This window comes from Callithrix jacchus, chromosome 17 (assembly GCF_049354715.1).
Source record: "Callithrix jacchus isolate 240 chromosome 17, calJac240_pri, whole genome shotgun sequence".
Lineage (NCBI taxonomy): Eukaryota > Metazoa > Chordata > Mammalia > Primates > Cebidae > Callithrix > Callithrix jacchus.
In genome coordinates, this window is record NC_133518.1 from 979,665 (window position 1) to 994,241 (window position 14,577).

At 41.2% G+C, this 14,577-nt stretch overlaps 1 long non-coding RNA gene across 1 annotated transcript in view; it reads left to right on the forward strand.

Moving 5' to 3' along the window:
- Positions 1-2,905, forward strand: part of LOC144579861 (uncharacterized) — a 37,983-nt gene extending 35,078 nt beyond the window's left edge. Inside the window, exon 3 of the long non-coding RNA XR_013528320.1 lies at positions 2,635-2,905. This is a non-coding gene — a long non-coding RNA (uncharacterized LOC144579861). The remainder of the gene's footprint in view (positions 1-2,634) is intronic.
- Positions 2,906-14,577: the final 11,672 nt, after the last annotated feature.

Below are 14,577 nucleotides of genomic sequence, written 5' to 3' on the forward strand. Positions count from 1 at the left end.
AATTTTTGATTGTAGGGGGAGACAATTCACATTTGATAGATTTCAACCTTGACTTACCTTCCAGATCATGGTCATTTGCCTGTAGAATGGCCCCTTTGGGGGTAAATTCCAAGACCCCCAGTGGATGTCTGAAATGATGCATAATACAGAACCTGATATATACTATGCTTTTTTCTTTTCTTTTCTTTTATGAGACAGAATCTCATTCTGTCACCCAGGCTCGAGTGCAGTGCCACGATCTCAGCTTACTGAAACTTCCACCTCCTGGGTTCAAGCAAATCTCCTGTCTCAGCCTATTGAGTAGCTTGGATTACAGGCATATGCCACCGTGCCTGACTAATTTTGTTTTTGTATAGTTAGTAGAGATGAAGCTTCACCATGTTAGCCAGGATGGTCTCCATCTCCTGACCTTGTTATATGCCTGCCTCGGCCTCCCAAAGTGCTGGGATTACAGGTGTGAGCCACTGTGTCTTGCCTACTATGTTTTTTTCTATGCATACTCACCTATGATAAAGTTTTATTTATAAATGAGAAGCAGTCTTTTTTTATTATTAGTTACTATTGTTAGTTTCTTAGGTTCACACTGAAGCTAGCAATAGTAAAAATAATAAAATAGAAAAATTATAAAAATACACTATTAAAAGTTATTTGAATGCTGTCTGTGCCCCTCAAAATATTTTTTTGTGGGAGAGGTTGTTTTTGTTGAACAGGCTGAGGCTGGAATGCAGTGGTGCAATCTTGACTCACTGAAACCTCTTTTTATTTTATCTTTATTTTAGAAAAGGTCTCACTCTGTTGGCCAGGCTGGAGTGAAGTGGCATGAACGAGACTCATGGCAGCCTTGAACTTCCAGACTCAAGGGATCCTCCCACCTCAGCTTTGAGTAGCTGGGACCACAGGCACATGCCCACACACCTGGCTAATTTTTAGGTTTTTGTAAAGGCGGGGGTCTTGCCATATTTCCTGTGCAGATATGGAAATTCTGGACTCAAGCACTCTGCTGTCTTCAGCCTTTCAAAGTGCTGGGATTACAGGCATGAGTCACTATGCCCTGCTTGTCTCTTTCTTTCCCTCCCTCCCTTCCTTCCTTCCTCTCTTTCTTCCTTCCTTTCTTTCTCTTTCTTTCCTTCCTTCCTCCTTCCCTCCCTACCTTCCTCCTTCCCTCTCCCCCTCCCTCCCTCTTTTCCTTCCTTCCTTCCTTCCTTCCTTCCTTCCTTCCTTCCTTCCTTCCTTCTTTCCTTCCTTCTCTTTCTTTAGATGGAGTTTTGCTCTTGTCCAGGCTGGAGTTCATTGGTGCAATCTCAGCTTGAATATACCTTAGGAGTTTTCTGGTCCTTACTGGAGAAAGTTTTATTTTTAGATATTAAAGTTTATACAATTTTGAGCATCTATGCTATAATATTACAGCCCTAGATTTGTTCATGGATTTCTTTTTTGTTTTTGAGACATGGAGTTCTGCTCTTGTCAATGAGGCTGATGTGCAATAGTGTAATCTCAGCTCATTGCAACCTCTGCCTCCCAGGTTCAAGCAATTCTCCTGCCTCAGCCTCCTGAGTTGCTAAAATTACAGGCATGCACCACTATACCTGGCTAATATTTATGTATTATTTGGAAAGACAGGGTTTTATCATGTTGTCTAGGCTGGCCTGGAACTCCTGACCTCAGGTGATCCACCGTTCTTGGCCTCCCAAAGTGCTAGGATTACATGCATGAACCATCACACCGGGCCTGTCCATGGATATTTTAAAAGATGTGCTTTGAGCACTCTAAAACAAAAGCAGTAGGCCTAAAATTTATATTTAGGTATTTCTACTATATTACAGATATTGTTTTTGTGGAGCTATAGTTTAATAAGGTTTTTAAAGGTAATAAGACATTGTATATTCTTGAATATTGTTATTTTCTAGAAAGTTTACTTAAATAAGCACAAATGCAAAAGACAGGAGTGATAGATAATATTGAAGCACTAGGAAAGAACTCTGTGGGTAAAAACTCAACATCAAATACACAAATACTGCAGTGAGCCTAAATTGCACCATTGCATTCCAGCCTGGGCAACAGAGTGAGACTCCGTCTCAAAATAAAATAAAAACAAAACAGGAATATGGTAACTGAAAATATTTATATTCTTTTCAAGTGGTCTTTGAAAAACAAAAGCAAATCTATCTGCAAACACATGTAGGTGGGGCAAGAGTGTGTGAAAATGGAACATTAATGAAGATTGATTGATGAAAAATGTGATCTAAAAAGTAGAAAAAATTTTTTTCCACCATTTTGATGAAAGATCTTCTATTTTGTCTTTTATCACTCAGGATAATAAGAAATAAAATTGCAAGTAAATCAGATACTTTAAGTTGTCCTATGATTTACGTTTTACTAATCCATATGTGTAGAAGTGTAAGGGATTTTTAAAAGAGAAACAAGGTTGAAATTCCTAAATCTGAATTCAGATAGAAGGTGAATCTTCAAAAGAATTGATAATTTTGGAAAATAATTTTAAAGAAAGGCATGCCAGTCAGTGATTATCTAGTTACACAATTTGTTGTCAGAGATTGTGAGGGCTTTACTATAAAAACTACAGGATGAACCATGAATCCTCAGTGCTGAGGTTTTGTTTGTCTTCTTTCTTAATAGGTGAACATTATACCACTGATTGCCAAAGGAGACACGGTTTCTTAAACGATTTCCAGACGTTTAAGGGGAAGTAACGAGTGAGTTGATTAGCATTGGCATTCAGATATATCAGTTCCCAACGGATGAACAAACTACTGCTCGAGTGAACTCCAATTATGATAAGCTTCAGTAACAATATCTGACAGATGGTATAGATGAGTTTTAACTAAAATCCAGTATGAAAGAAGTTTCATTTGTTGATTTCAAAAAACTTTTGCTGAGAATTGACACTTTGTATACAGATTTATTTAGATTAAATTTATACACCATATTTCTTAAGGATATTGGCCTATAAGTTTCTTCTCAGAAGTATATTTTCTTGCTTTGATATCAAGGGGAAGCTGGCCTTATAAAATGACTCTGAAAGTGTTACCTCTTTTTTCTATTTTTTCAAAGATGTTGAGTATGTTTTATATTAAATTTTCTTTGAATGTTTGGTAGAATTTACCCATGAAGTAATCTGGTCCTAGGCTATATTTTGGAGTTTGAAACATTACTTCTTCAGGTCCTCTATTTGTTATTGGTCTCCTTAAGCTCCCCATTTATTATTCATTCAATCTTGGTAGGTTATATGTTTCTACTACTTTTCTCATTTCTTCTAAATTGTCGAATTTGTTAGTGTATAACTGTTCTTAATAGTTTCTTGTAATTCTGTTTATTTCTGTAAGACAAGTTGTAATGTTGTCTCTTTCATTTCTTATATTAGTAACATATTCTCTTTTTCTGTTGTTAGTCTAGGTAAGGGCTTTGACTTTGATTTTTTTCAAAATCAGCTCTTAGCTTCATTGATTAAATTTTGTTTTGTTTTGAGACAGAGCCTCACTTTGTCACTCAGGCTGGAGTGCAGTGGAAATATTTTGGCTCACTGTGACCTCTACCTCCCAGGTTCAAGCAATTCTCCTGCCTCAAGCTCCCAAGTAGCTGGAATTACAGGTGCTGGCCACCACACCCATCTAATTTTTGTATTTTTAGTAGAAACAGGGTTTCACCATTTTGGTCAGGCTGGTCTCAAACTCCTGACCTCAAGAGATCCAACTGCCTTTGCTTCCCAAAGTGCTGGTATTCCAGGCATGAGCCAGTGGGCCCAGCCAATTAAAATGTTTTTTATTCTGTATTTCATTATTTATTCTCTAATCTTTGTTGTTTCTTTCCTTATGCTAATTATTGGTTTAGCCCCCCGCCTCATTTTTTCAGGTATAAAGTTAGGTTGTTTATTTGACATTTTTTGTTTGTTTGTTCTATGAGGGGGAATCTTCCTTTGTCCACCAGGCTGGAGTGCAGCATTGTAATCTTGGCTCACTGCAACTTCGACCTCCTGGGTTGAAGCAATTCTCCTGTCTCAGCCTCAGTGTCAGTCCAGAATAGCTGGGACTACAAGCATGCGCCATCACACCTGGCTAACTTTTTTGTATTTTTAGTAGAGATGGGGTTTCGCCATGTTATCCAGGCTGGTCTTTAACTCCCAACCTCAAGCAATCTGCCCACCTCAGTTTCCCAAAGTGCTGGGATTACAGGCATGAGCCATCACCTGGCTGAGATTTTTTTTCTAAGATGTATGTGTTTACTACTATAAACTTCCTGTTTTTTATTTTAGATTCAGAGGGTATATGTACACATTTGTCAAATAAATATATTGCATACTGGTGAGGTTTGGCTTCTAGTGAACCTGTCCCTGAAACAGTAAACATTGTGCTCAACAGATTTCTTTTTGAGACATTTTCTTGCTTTGTCACCCTAGCTGTTGTGTGGTGGCATGATCACAGCTCACTACCAATAGGTAATTTTTTGACCATCAACCTTTTGCCAATCTCTCCTTTTGGAGTCCCACTATCTATTGTTTCCATTTTTATATTCTGTTGTGCTCATTGTTTAGCTTTCGCTTGTAAGTGAGAACATGTGGTATTTGATTTTCTGTTTCTGAGTTATTTCACTTAGAATAATGGCCCCCAGATCCATCCATGTTACTGCATAGAGCATGGTTTCATTTTTTATGGCTTCATAGTATTCCATGGTGTACATACACCACACATATAAATCCAGTCCACTGCTAATTGACATTTAGGTTAATTCCAAGACTTTACTATTATGAGTAGGAATGTAATACACATATGAGTGAAAGTGACTTTTTAATATAATTATTTATTTTTTCTTTCAGGTAGATGCCCAGTAGTTTTATGATTGGGTTAAATAGTAGCTCTATTTTTAATGCTTTGAGAAATCTCTATATTGTTTTTTATAGCGGTTGTGCTCACTCATGTTCCCACCACCAGTGAATAGGCATTCATTTTTCTCTGCATCCTCAAAAACATCTGTTGTATTTGTAGTACTAGCCATTCTGTGTAAGATGATATCTTATTGCAGTTTGTTTGTTTTTGAGATGGAATCTCATTCTGTCCCTCACGCTGGAGTGCAGTGGTATGATTTTGGCTCACTGGGTTCAAGTGATTCTCTGAAACTAATCTCTGCCTCCTGGGTTCAGGTGATTCTCCTCCCTGAACCTCCTGAGTAGCTATGATTACAAGTGCCCACCACCACGTCCAGCTAATTTTTGGATGCTTTTTAGGTTCCATATGATATTTAGGATCATTTTTTTTTCTAATTTTATGAAAAATGACATTGGTAATTTGATTGGAATTGTGTTAAATATGTAGACTCCTTTGGTTAGTATGGTCTTTGAAATAATACTGATTCTTTCAATCCAAAAATTCTGGGATCCAAGATGGCTGATTAGGAGCAGCTCAGACTTGCAGCTCCCAGTGAAAGCACAGAGGGTGAGTAAATATTGCATTTCCAGATGGATTTTTATTGCCCACAGACCAGGAGATTCCCAGGTGGAGGAGCCCCACGGGTTGCCAGCATGGCTGTTTTGGTCCACACAGCTGTTTTGGCTGGCATCTCTGTTTTTGCTGGCACCCCAGCACTGCAGGTCTCCACACAAAATACACGGGTCTGGGAGCCATTTTAGCTGGTGATTGGAGCTTCTGAGAGACAAGGTCACTCATTCAACTGATAAAAAAGGGGACTGAAGCAGAGAGCCAGGCCAGAAGATTCCTGGGCAAAAAGGTGCCACAAATCTCAGCATGGCCCTTTCAGCTGGTTCAGTGGGACCATATTCTTTTCTTTTTTTAAGACAGAGTCTTGCTCCATCACCCACACTGGAATGCAATGGCACAATCTAGGCTCACTACAACCTTCACTTCATGGGTTAAAGCAAGTACCCTGCCTTAGCCTCCCATGTATCTGGAATTAACAGGCACCTGCCATAACCCCCACCTAATTTTTGTGTTTTTAGTAGAGACGGGGTTTTACCATGTTGGCCAGGCTGGTTTCAAACTCCTGGCCTCTGGTGATCAGCCCACCTAGGCCTACAAAGGTGATGGGATTATGGGGTGAGACACTGCACCCAGCCTGGTTACTTTATTCTAAAGGTCGTGTGTGTGCGTGTCTGTGTGTGTGTGTGTGTGTAAGAGCACCTTTCAAACAAATATTTTATTTTTCTTTTGTAAAAAGACATTATTTCCACATTGGGAGTTGAGTATTTGCATATTTGAGGTCGAACTTTTACCCACAAAATTTTTTCTTAGTTCTTTGATATGGTTACTCCTATCTTTTGCATTTGAACTTAAATATAAACTTTGTAGAAAAATAACAATATACAAGATTTAAAAGTGTTTTATTATTTAAAATATCTTAATTAAAGCTCCAATATAGTAGAAATACATAAATACAAATGTTAGGCAGAGTGCTTTTGTTTTAGATTGCTCAAAGCACATCTTTAAAAAAAAATTCATGAACAGGCCTTGAGTGGTGTCTCATGTCTGTAATCCCAGCACTTTCAGAGGCCAAGGTGGGTGGATCGCCTGAGGTCAGGAGTTTAAGACCAGCCTGGCCAAAATGATGAAACTACGTCTCTGCTAATACAAAAATTAGTCAGGTTTGGTGGCAGGTGCTTTTAATTTCAGCTACTCAGGAGGCAGAGGCAAAAGAATTGCTTGAACCTGGGAGGCAGAGGTTGCAGTGAGCCAAGATCACACCACTGCACTTCAGCCTGAGCAAGAAGAGCAAAATTTCATCTAAAAAAAAAAAAATCCATGGACAAATCCAGGGCTGTAATATTATAGCATAGGCGTTCAAAATTGTGAAAGCTTTAATATCCAAAACTAAAAGCTTCTCCAGTAAGGATCAGACAACTGCTAAAGTAGATTCAGGCCTAACATAAATGTTTGGGGTGATATTAATTAGAAAGCTGGAAAAGACATACTCCAGTGTGTTGGGTCCCTTTCAGCTCCCCCTGCCTTCTTTCTTTTCCTGACCAAAAATCACAGAGCGCCTTGGCCTCTCTGTGACCCAGCCAGCTGCAGAGTTTTCCCAGCAGGCTTGAACCAAAACCAGGTTATTGAACATTGCCAGCCACTAACCAACGTATCTAGATTGTTCCAAAAACACTGCAAGAGACTGGTCCCCAGCCCTGAGCCAAATTTCTTAAACCCTCATAAAAACTCCATAACCTGAATTTTGGAAAGCCAAGGAGGATTGCTTCAGGCTAGGAGTGTAATATCAGCCTGGCAGCATAGACCTTGTCTCTTCAAAAAATTTTTTTAAATTAGCCAGGTTTAGGGCCAAGCATGGTGACTCATGCCTGTAATCCCAGCACTTTGGGAAGCAAAGGCAAGTGGGTCACCTGAGTTCAGGAGTTTAATATCAGCCAGGCAAACATGGTGAAACCCTGTCTCCACTAAAAATATAAAAATTAGCTAGGTATGGTTATGGGTGCCTGTAATTTTAGCTACTTGGGAGGCTGAGGCAGGAGAATCACTTGCATCCTGGAGGTGGAGGTTGCAGTGAGCCATAATCATGCCAGTGCACTCCAGCCTGGGCAACAAGAGCAAAACTCCATCTGAAAAAAATAATTAGACAAGTGTGGTGGCAGCACCTGCAGCCCCAGCTACCCAGGTGCTTAGGTGGGAGGATCACTTGAGCCCAGGAAGTCGAGGCTGCAGTGAGCCATGATCTGATGAAAAACAAAAACAAACAAAAACCAAAGAACAACAAAAAACTCCATAATTTGAACTCGCTGTGAACAAAGCTTGATAGGAAACCTCTTTTCTCCCACTGTCCATCACGAGGACTGAGCAACACTTGTTAACTCCCTCATAAACACCTTGGAATGATTACCCTTACATTTTAGTACTTTGGCCTGTTCAATTCCAACAAGCCTCATCTCAGGACCATTTGAAATATTACCCTGTGGGAATTCCCCTGCTGCCACTTTTGGGGCAGCTCCAGCCAGGCTTGAAGTTGATATGACATAACATAGTGATGGTAAATCATTCGCAAACAGAAATGGAAACTTTTGGCTGGCTTGGCACAGTGCCTCAAACCTAGAATCCCAAAACCTTGGGAGGCCGAGGTGGGTGGATCACCTGAGATCAGGATTTGAGACCAGCCTCTCCAACATAATAAAACCCCATCTCTACTAAAAGTACAAAAACTAGCAGGGAATGGTGGCTCATGCCTGTAATTCCAGCTACTCAGGAGGCTGAGGCGGGAGAATTGCTTGAACCCAGGAGGTGAAGGTTGCAATGAGCCAAGATTTTGCCTGAACAACATAACTGCACTTCAGCTTGGTTGACAGAGAGAGACTCTGTCTTAAAAAAAAAAAAAAACGAAAGATATTGAAACTTCCTATGTCAATAATTCCTCAGATGTTCAGATTTAAGGGGAAGGCAATCATAGCAAGAACTGATCAACTTGAAAAAGAAGACAAGGAGTGTAAATTAGTTCAACCATTGTGGAAGACAGTGTGGCAATTCCTCAAGGCCTTAGAAATAGAAATTCCATTGGACCCAGCAATCCCATTACTGGGTATATATCCAAAGGACTATAAATCGTTCTACTATAAGGACACATGCACAAGAATGTTCATTGCAGCACTGTTTACAATAGAAAAGACCTGGAATCAACCAAAATGCCCATCGATGATAGACTGGATTGGAAAAATGTGGCACATATACACTATGGAATATTATGCAGCAATCAGAAATAATGAGTTCGTGTCGTTTGTAGGGACATGTATGGATCTGGAGAACATCATTCTCAGCAAACTGACACAAGAACGAAAAATGAAACACCGCATATTCTCACTCATAGGCGGGTGATGAAAAATGAGAACACATGGACACAGGGAGGGGAGTACTAAACACTGGGGTCTATTGGGGGGAAGAGGGAGGGCCAGCGAGAGGGGGAGGTGGGGAGGGATAGCCTGGGGAGAAATGCCAAATGTGGGTGAAGGGGAGAAAGGAAGCAAAACACACTTCCGTGTGTGTACCTATGCAACTCTCTTGCATGTTCTGCACATGTACCCCCAAACCTAAAATGCAATAAAAAATTAAAAAAAAAAGAAGAAGAAGACAACCAGGTGCAGTGGCTCACACCTGTAATTCAAGCACTTTGGAAGGCCATGGCAGGCAGATTGCCTGAAGTCAGGAGCTCGAGACCAGCCCAACCAACATGGTGAAATCTCATGTCTACTAAAAATACAAAATTAGTCAGGTGTGTTGGCAGGTGCCTGTAATTCCAGCTACTCAGGAGGCTGCAGAAGGAGACTCACTTGAACCCAAAAGGCAGAGGCTGCAGTGAGCCAAGATGGCATCATTGCACCACAGCCTGGGCAACAAGAGTAAAACTCCATCTCAAAAAAAGAAAAAGAATACAAGCAGGGCATAGTGGATCATGCCTGTAATCACAGCATTTTAAAGGCTAATTCCAGAAGATCACTTGAGCCCAGGAATTTCAGACCCACCATGACCATTTGGCAAGACCCCCATCTTTACAAAAAGTTAAAAATTAGCCAGGCATGTGGTCACAGACCCATAGTCCCACACACTGTGGTCCCAGCTACTTGAGGCTAAGGCGGGAGGATCCCTTGAGCCAGGATGGTTGAGGCTGCCATGAGCCTTGTTCATGCCACTACACTCCAGCCTGGGCAACAGAGTGAAACCTTGTTTCAAAAAAAGAAAAGAGAAAAAGACAGTAGCTACATACTCTTGCCTACATCTTTATATAATGGTCTTTATGAAAATTAGAGATTTTATATTTCAGGAAAATGGCTTGATAATAATAGATGGCCATAAAATTAGGAGTGTATATCCTTGACTATTGAATGTACTGCTAATTAAGTACTTGAAGCAACTCTTAATTTAATTTAACTAGAAATATAACTTATTTCAACTACTTCATGACATCTGAGATCATGTACAAAGTCTCTTTTCAGTTTGAACAATACATAGTAAAATTCGAGACTCCTTGGATAAAGGGAGCCCCACTTGGAACATATTCTCTCTTTAATTAAATAAATTTAAAGACTAAATGAAGTTGTCTTCAACTACGTAAAGCTGAAGACAGCATGTTTTATTAGGGATGAGTGCAGAATAGAATCTGATAATATAACAATTTTCTTTATATGCATCTTGGCCCTCTAGTTTAAAAAAAAAAGATACACTTTTAACCTTTTTTTTAGAGAGATGGTCTTGCTCTGTGGCCCTGTCTGTGGTGTGGCGTGTGGTCACAGCTCACTGCAGCTTCAACCTCCCAGACTGAAGCGATCCTCCAACATCATTCTCCTCAGTAGCTGGGACTACAGGCACATGCTGCCATGCCCAGCCATTTGTTTTTTATTTTTTTGTAGAGACAGGGCCTCACTATGCTGTTCAAGCTGGTCTCCAACTTCCAGGCTCAGGCAATCCTTCCTCCTCAGCTTTCCAAAATGCTGGGATTACAGGCATGAGCCACCATGTCTGGCCTTTCTAAATTTTTTATAAAAAATAATTTTAGACTTATGGAAGACTTGCATGAAGATTACAGAAAAAAAATTGAAGCATGATAAAATTCCCAAGGACACACAGCTAGCAAGTAATAGGGTCAGGTTTGTGAAAGCAGGCAGCTTGAACCCACTGCTAATTATTTTTTTGAGATGGAGTTTTGCTCTTGTTGCCCAGGCTTGATGGCAATGGCGTGATATTGGCTCACAGGAACCTCTGACTCCTGTGTTTAAGCAATTCCCCTGCCTCAGCCTCCAGAGTAGTTGGGATTACAGGCATCTGTCGCCACACCTGGATAATTTTGTATTTTTTTTAGTAGAGATGGGGTTTCACCATGTTGATCTGGCTGTTCTCAAACTCCTGACCTCAGATGATTCACCCACCACAGCCTCCCAAATTGCTGGGATTACAGGTGTGAGCCACTGTGCCTGGCCCTGCCCATGCTTTTAATCGCAGACGGTTCTAGACATTTATCCCAAGGTCACAGACACCTAGCAAGTGATACAGCAAATATTTAAAAGCCACTTCCACTGATAAGTCCTGTGACCTTTATATATAAAAAAATTAAAATTCTTTCTGTAAAGACAAAACTACAATATTGCATGTTCTGGATTTCATAGACATTCAACAGACATATTATGTACAATTAAACTGAACTACAAAAAACTGCTGAATAATTAGAAAAATTAATAAAATGAACAGAGTCTCATATCAGTTTTAAGATTTTGCTGAAACCATGGGGCTTAAGCAGCCTATTGAAAGGAAGTCCTCATGTGTCCCAAGTTTTATGCTTTTCTTATCTATTTGTATGTAACAAGATGTAGCTGCCTGCAGGCTCTTGAATTTTGAATCTTCTCTGATAGGATCTGCATCCAGGACCATAAACACCTTCTGTTTCACATCATCAGTGGTAATAGTCAAACGTCAGTGAGATTATTTTATAGCATCATATAGTAAATTTTATTTTAAAAATACAGGCATCCCCCATTATTAAGTTTCCCTTTATTTTTCTTTCCTTCTTCTTTATTCCTGCCTTACTTCCCTCTCTCCCTCACTCCCTTCCTCCTCCCCTCCTCCCTTCCTTCCTTTCCTTCCCTTTTCTTTCTTCCCTTCCCTATCTCCCTTCCTTCCCTCCCTCCTTCTTTCTTTCCTTCCTCCCACCCTCTGTTCCTCCCTCCCTTCCTCCCTTCCATCCCTTCTTCCCTCCTTCTATCCTTCCTCCTTCCTTCCCTCCCTCTCTTCCTTCCCTTTCTTTCTTCCTCTCTTCCCTTCCCTTCCTGCCCATCTCTCCTTTCCTTCCTTCTTTTTCCTCTCTCTTTCTTTCTTTTGGCAGGGACTTGCTGTATTTCCCAGGCTGACATGATGTTGAGTCGCAGCAGCCTCGAACTCCTGAGCTCAAGTGATCCTCCCACTTCAGCCTTCCCAGTAGCTGGGACTACAGGTGCACACCACCATCCCTGCTAATTTTTGTATTTTTTTTTAGAGATGGGGTCTCGCTACATTTCCCAGGCTGGTCTTGAACTCCTAAGCTCAAGCAATCCTCCTGCCTTGGCCTCCAAAGGTGCTGAGATTATACGCATGAGCCACAGAGCCCAGCCCACTTTTACTTTTCACAATTTTCCATAATCAACAGCAGTTCAAAAATATTAAATAAAAAATTCTAGAAATACACAATGTAAAAGTTTTAAATTGTATGCTATTCTAAGTATGGTGATGTCATGTCATGTCACCCCATCGCAGCCTGGATATGAATTATCACACTATTCCCTTCATTTTATCTCATAGGCATTGTGTTATCTCGCATAATCATAAGAAGAGTGAGCACAGTACAATAAGATATTTTGAGGCCAGGCATGGCAGCTCCAGACTGTGATCCCAGCATTTTGTGAAGCCGAGGCAGTTGGATCACCTGAGGTTAAGAGTTCAAGACCAGCCTGGCCAACATGGTGAAAATCTGTCTCTACTAAAAATACAAAAAATTAGCCAGGCATGGCAGAGAGCACCTGTAATCCCAGCTACTAGGGAGGCTGAGGCAGGAGAATCACTTGAACCCAAGAAGCAGAGGTTGCAGTGAGCTGAGATCACACAACTGTACTCTAGTCTGGGCAACTAGGGCAAAACTCTGTCTTAAAAAAAATATTTTGAGAGACGCTGACAACATTTACATAACTTTTAGTATAGTGTATTTTTATAATTGTTACTTTGTTATTAGTTACTATTGTTATCTTCAGTTTGCAGCTAAGAAGCTAACAATAGTAACTTATAATAAAAGAGAACTGCATCTCATTTATTAATAAAACTTTATCATAGGTAAGTATGCATAGAAAAAACATTGTACATACCAGGCTCTGCATCATGCAGGGTTTCAGACATCCACTGGGGGTCTTGGAACTTACCCCCAAGACAACTACTACCATAGGCAAATGGCCATAATCTGGAAGGTAAGTCAAGGTTGAAATCTATCAAATGTAAACCTCCTCCTCCCACAACCAAAAAATTTATGTTGAAACCCTAACCCCCAGTACCTCAGAGTGTGACTTTAACTGAGATTAAGCCTTTAAAGAGATGATTAAAATGTGAGACTGGGTCAGGTGTAATGGCTCACACTTGTAATCTCAGCACATTGGGAGGCCGATTAGGGCAGATCACTTGAGGTCAAGAGTTCAAGACCAACCTTGCCCAAATGGTGAAACCTTGTCTCTACTAAAAATACAAAAATTAGCTGGGTGTGTTGGTGCATTCCTGTAATCCCAGCTACTCAGGAGGCTGAGACAGGAGAATCACTTAAACCTGGGAGGCAGAGGTTGCAGTGAGCCAAGATCATGCCATGACACTACAGCCTGGGCATTAAAAAAAAAAAGAAAGAAAAGTGAGACTGTTATAGTGCAGCTCAATCCAAATTCACTGGCACCCTTATTAGAAGATAAAATGTGAACACACAGGAGACACCAGGAAAAACACCATGTGAGAACACAGACGTAAGGCCAGACAAGAAGAAAGATTTTTGTAGAAACCACATTTTCTGACATTTTGGTTTTGGACTTCTAGCTTTCAAGACTGTGAAAAAATAAATTTCCAGGGGACTGATTCCAGATGGCTGATTAGGAGCAGCTCAGGATTGCAGCTCCCAGCGAAAGTGCTGAGGGTGAGTGGACTCCACATTTCCAGATGGCTTTTTCTGGCCCACAGACCAGGAGATTCCCAGGTGGAAGAGCCCCATGGGTTGCGAGCATGGCTGTTTTGGCCAGGTGCAGCAGTTCTCCACACAAAATACACTGGTCTGGGCGCAGTTTTCACTGGCCCATTTTACTGATATAAAGGAGGATGAAAACAGGGAGCCAGGTCAGGAGATTCCTGGGCAAAAAAGCACCATGAATCTCAGTGTAGCTGTTTCAGCTGGTGCAGTGGGTCACCGTATGGGAAATCACACAGATCCCGGTGCCTTTTCAACAGGTGACTGGAACACCAAGGAGACAGAGTTGCCCATTCAACTAAATTTAAAAAAAAAAAGCTCTGAGACAGGGAGTCAGGTGATCAGGCTAGGCTGGTCCCACCCCCACAAAAAAACAGCAATCTCAAACGCTCTGGATTGAGAGTTTCACAGCAAGCACAGCTGAACCCAGGATGGTACAGCTCTGTGGGGGAGGGGCATCTGACATTAGTGAGGCAGTCCACCACTTTGGAGGTAGTCTGCCATTTCTGAGGCAGCCCACCATTGCCAAGGAAGTCCACCATTGCCAAGGCAGCCTGCCATTACAGAGAGAGTCTGACATTCAGAGGTGGGCCACCATTACACAGGTGGGCCACCATTGCTGAGGCAGTTCTAACTATACCCATATAAACAGGACTGCAGGGAAGTTTACAGGGCAGCTGGGTGGAGACCACAGCAGCTCAGCAAAGCCTCTGCAGGCAGACAGTGACTAGGCTGCCTCCTCACTGGGCAGGGCAGCACTGAAAAAAGGCAGCAACACAACATAAATTCATAAATAAAGCTCTAACTTCCCAGGACAGAGCACCTGGGGGAAAACAGGGGGGTTTATGAGTTCTACTGCAGCAGACTTAAATGTACCTGCCCAGTAGCTCT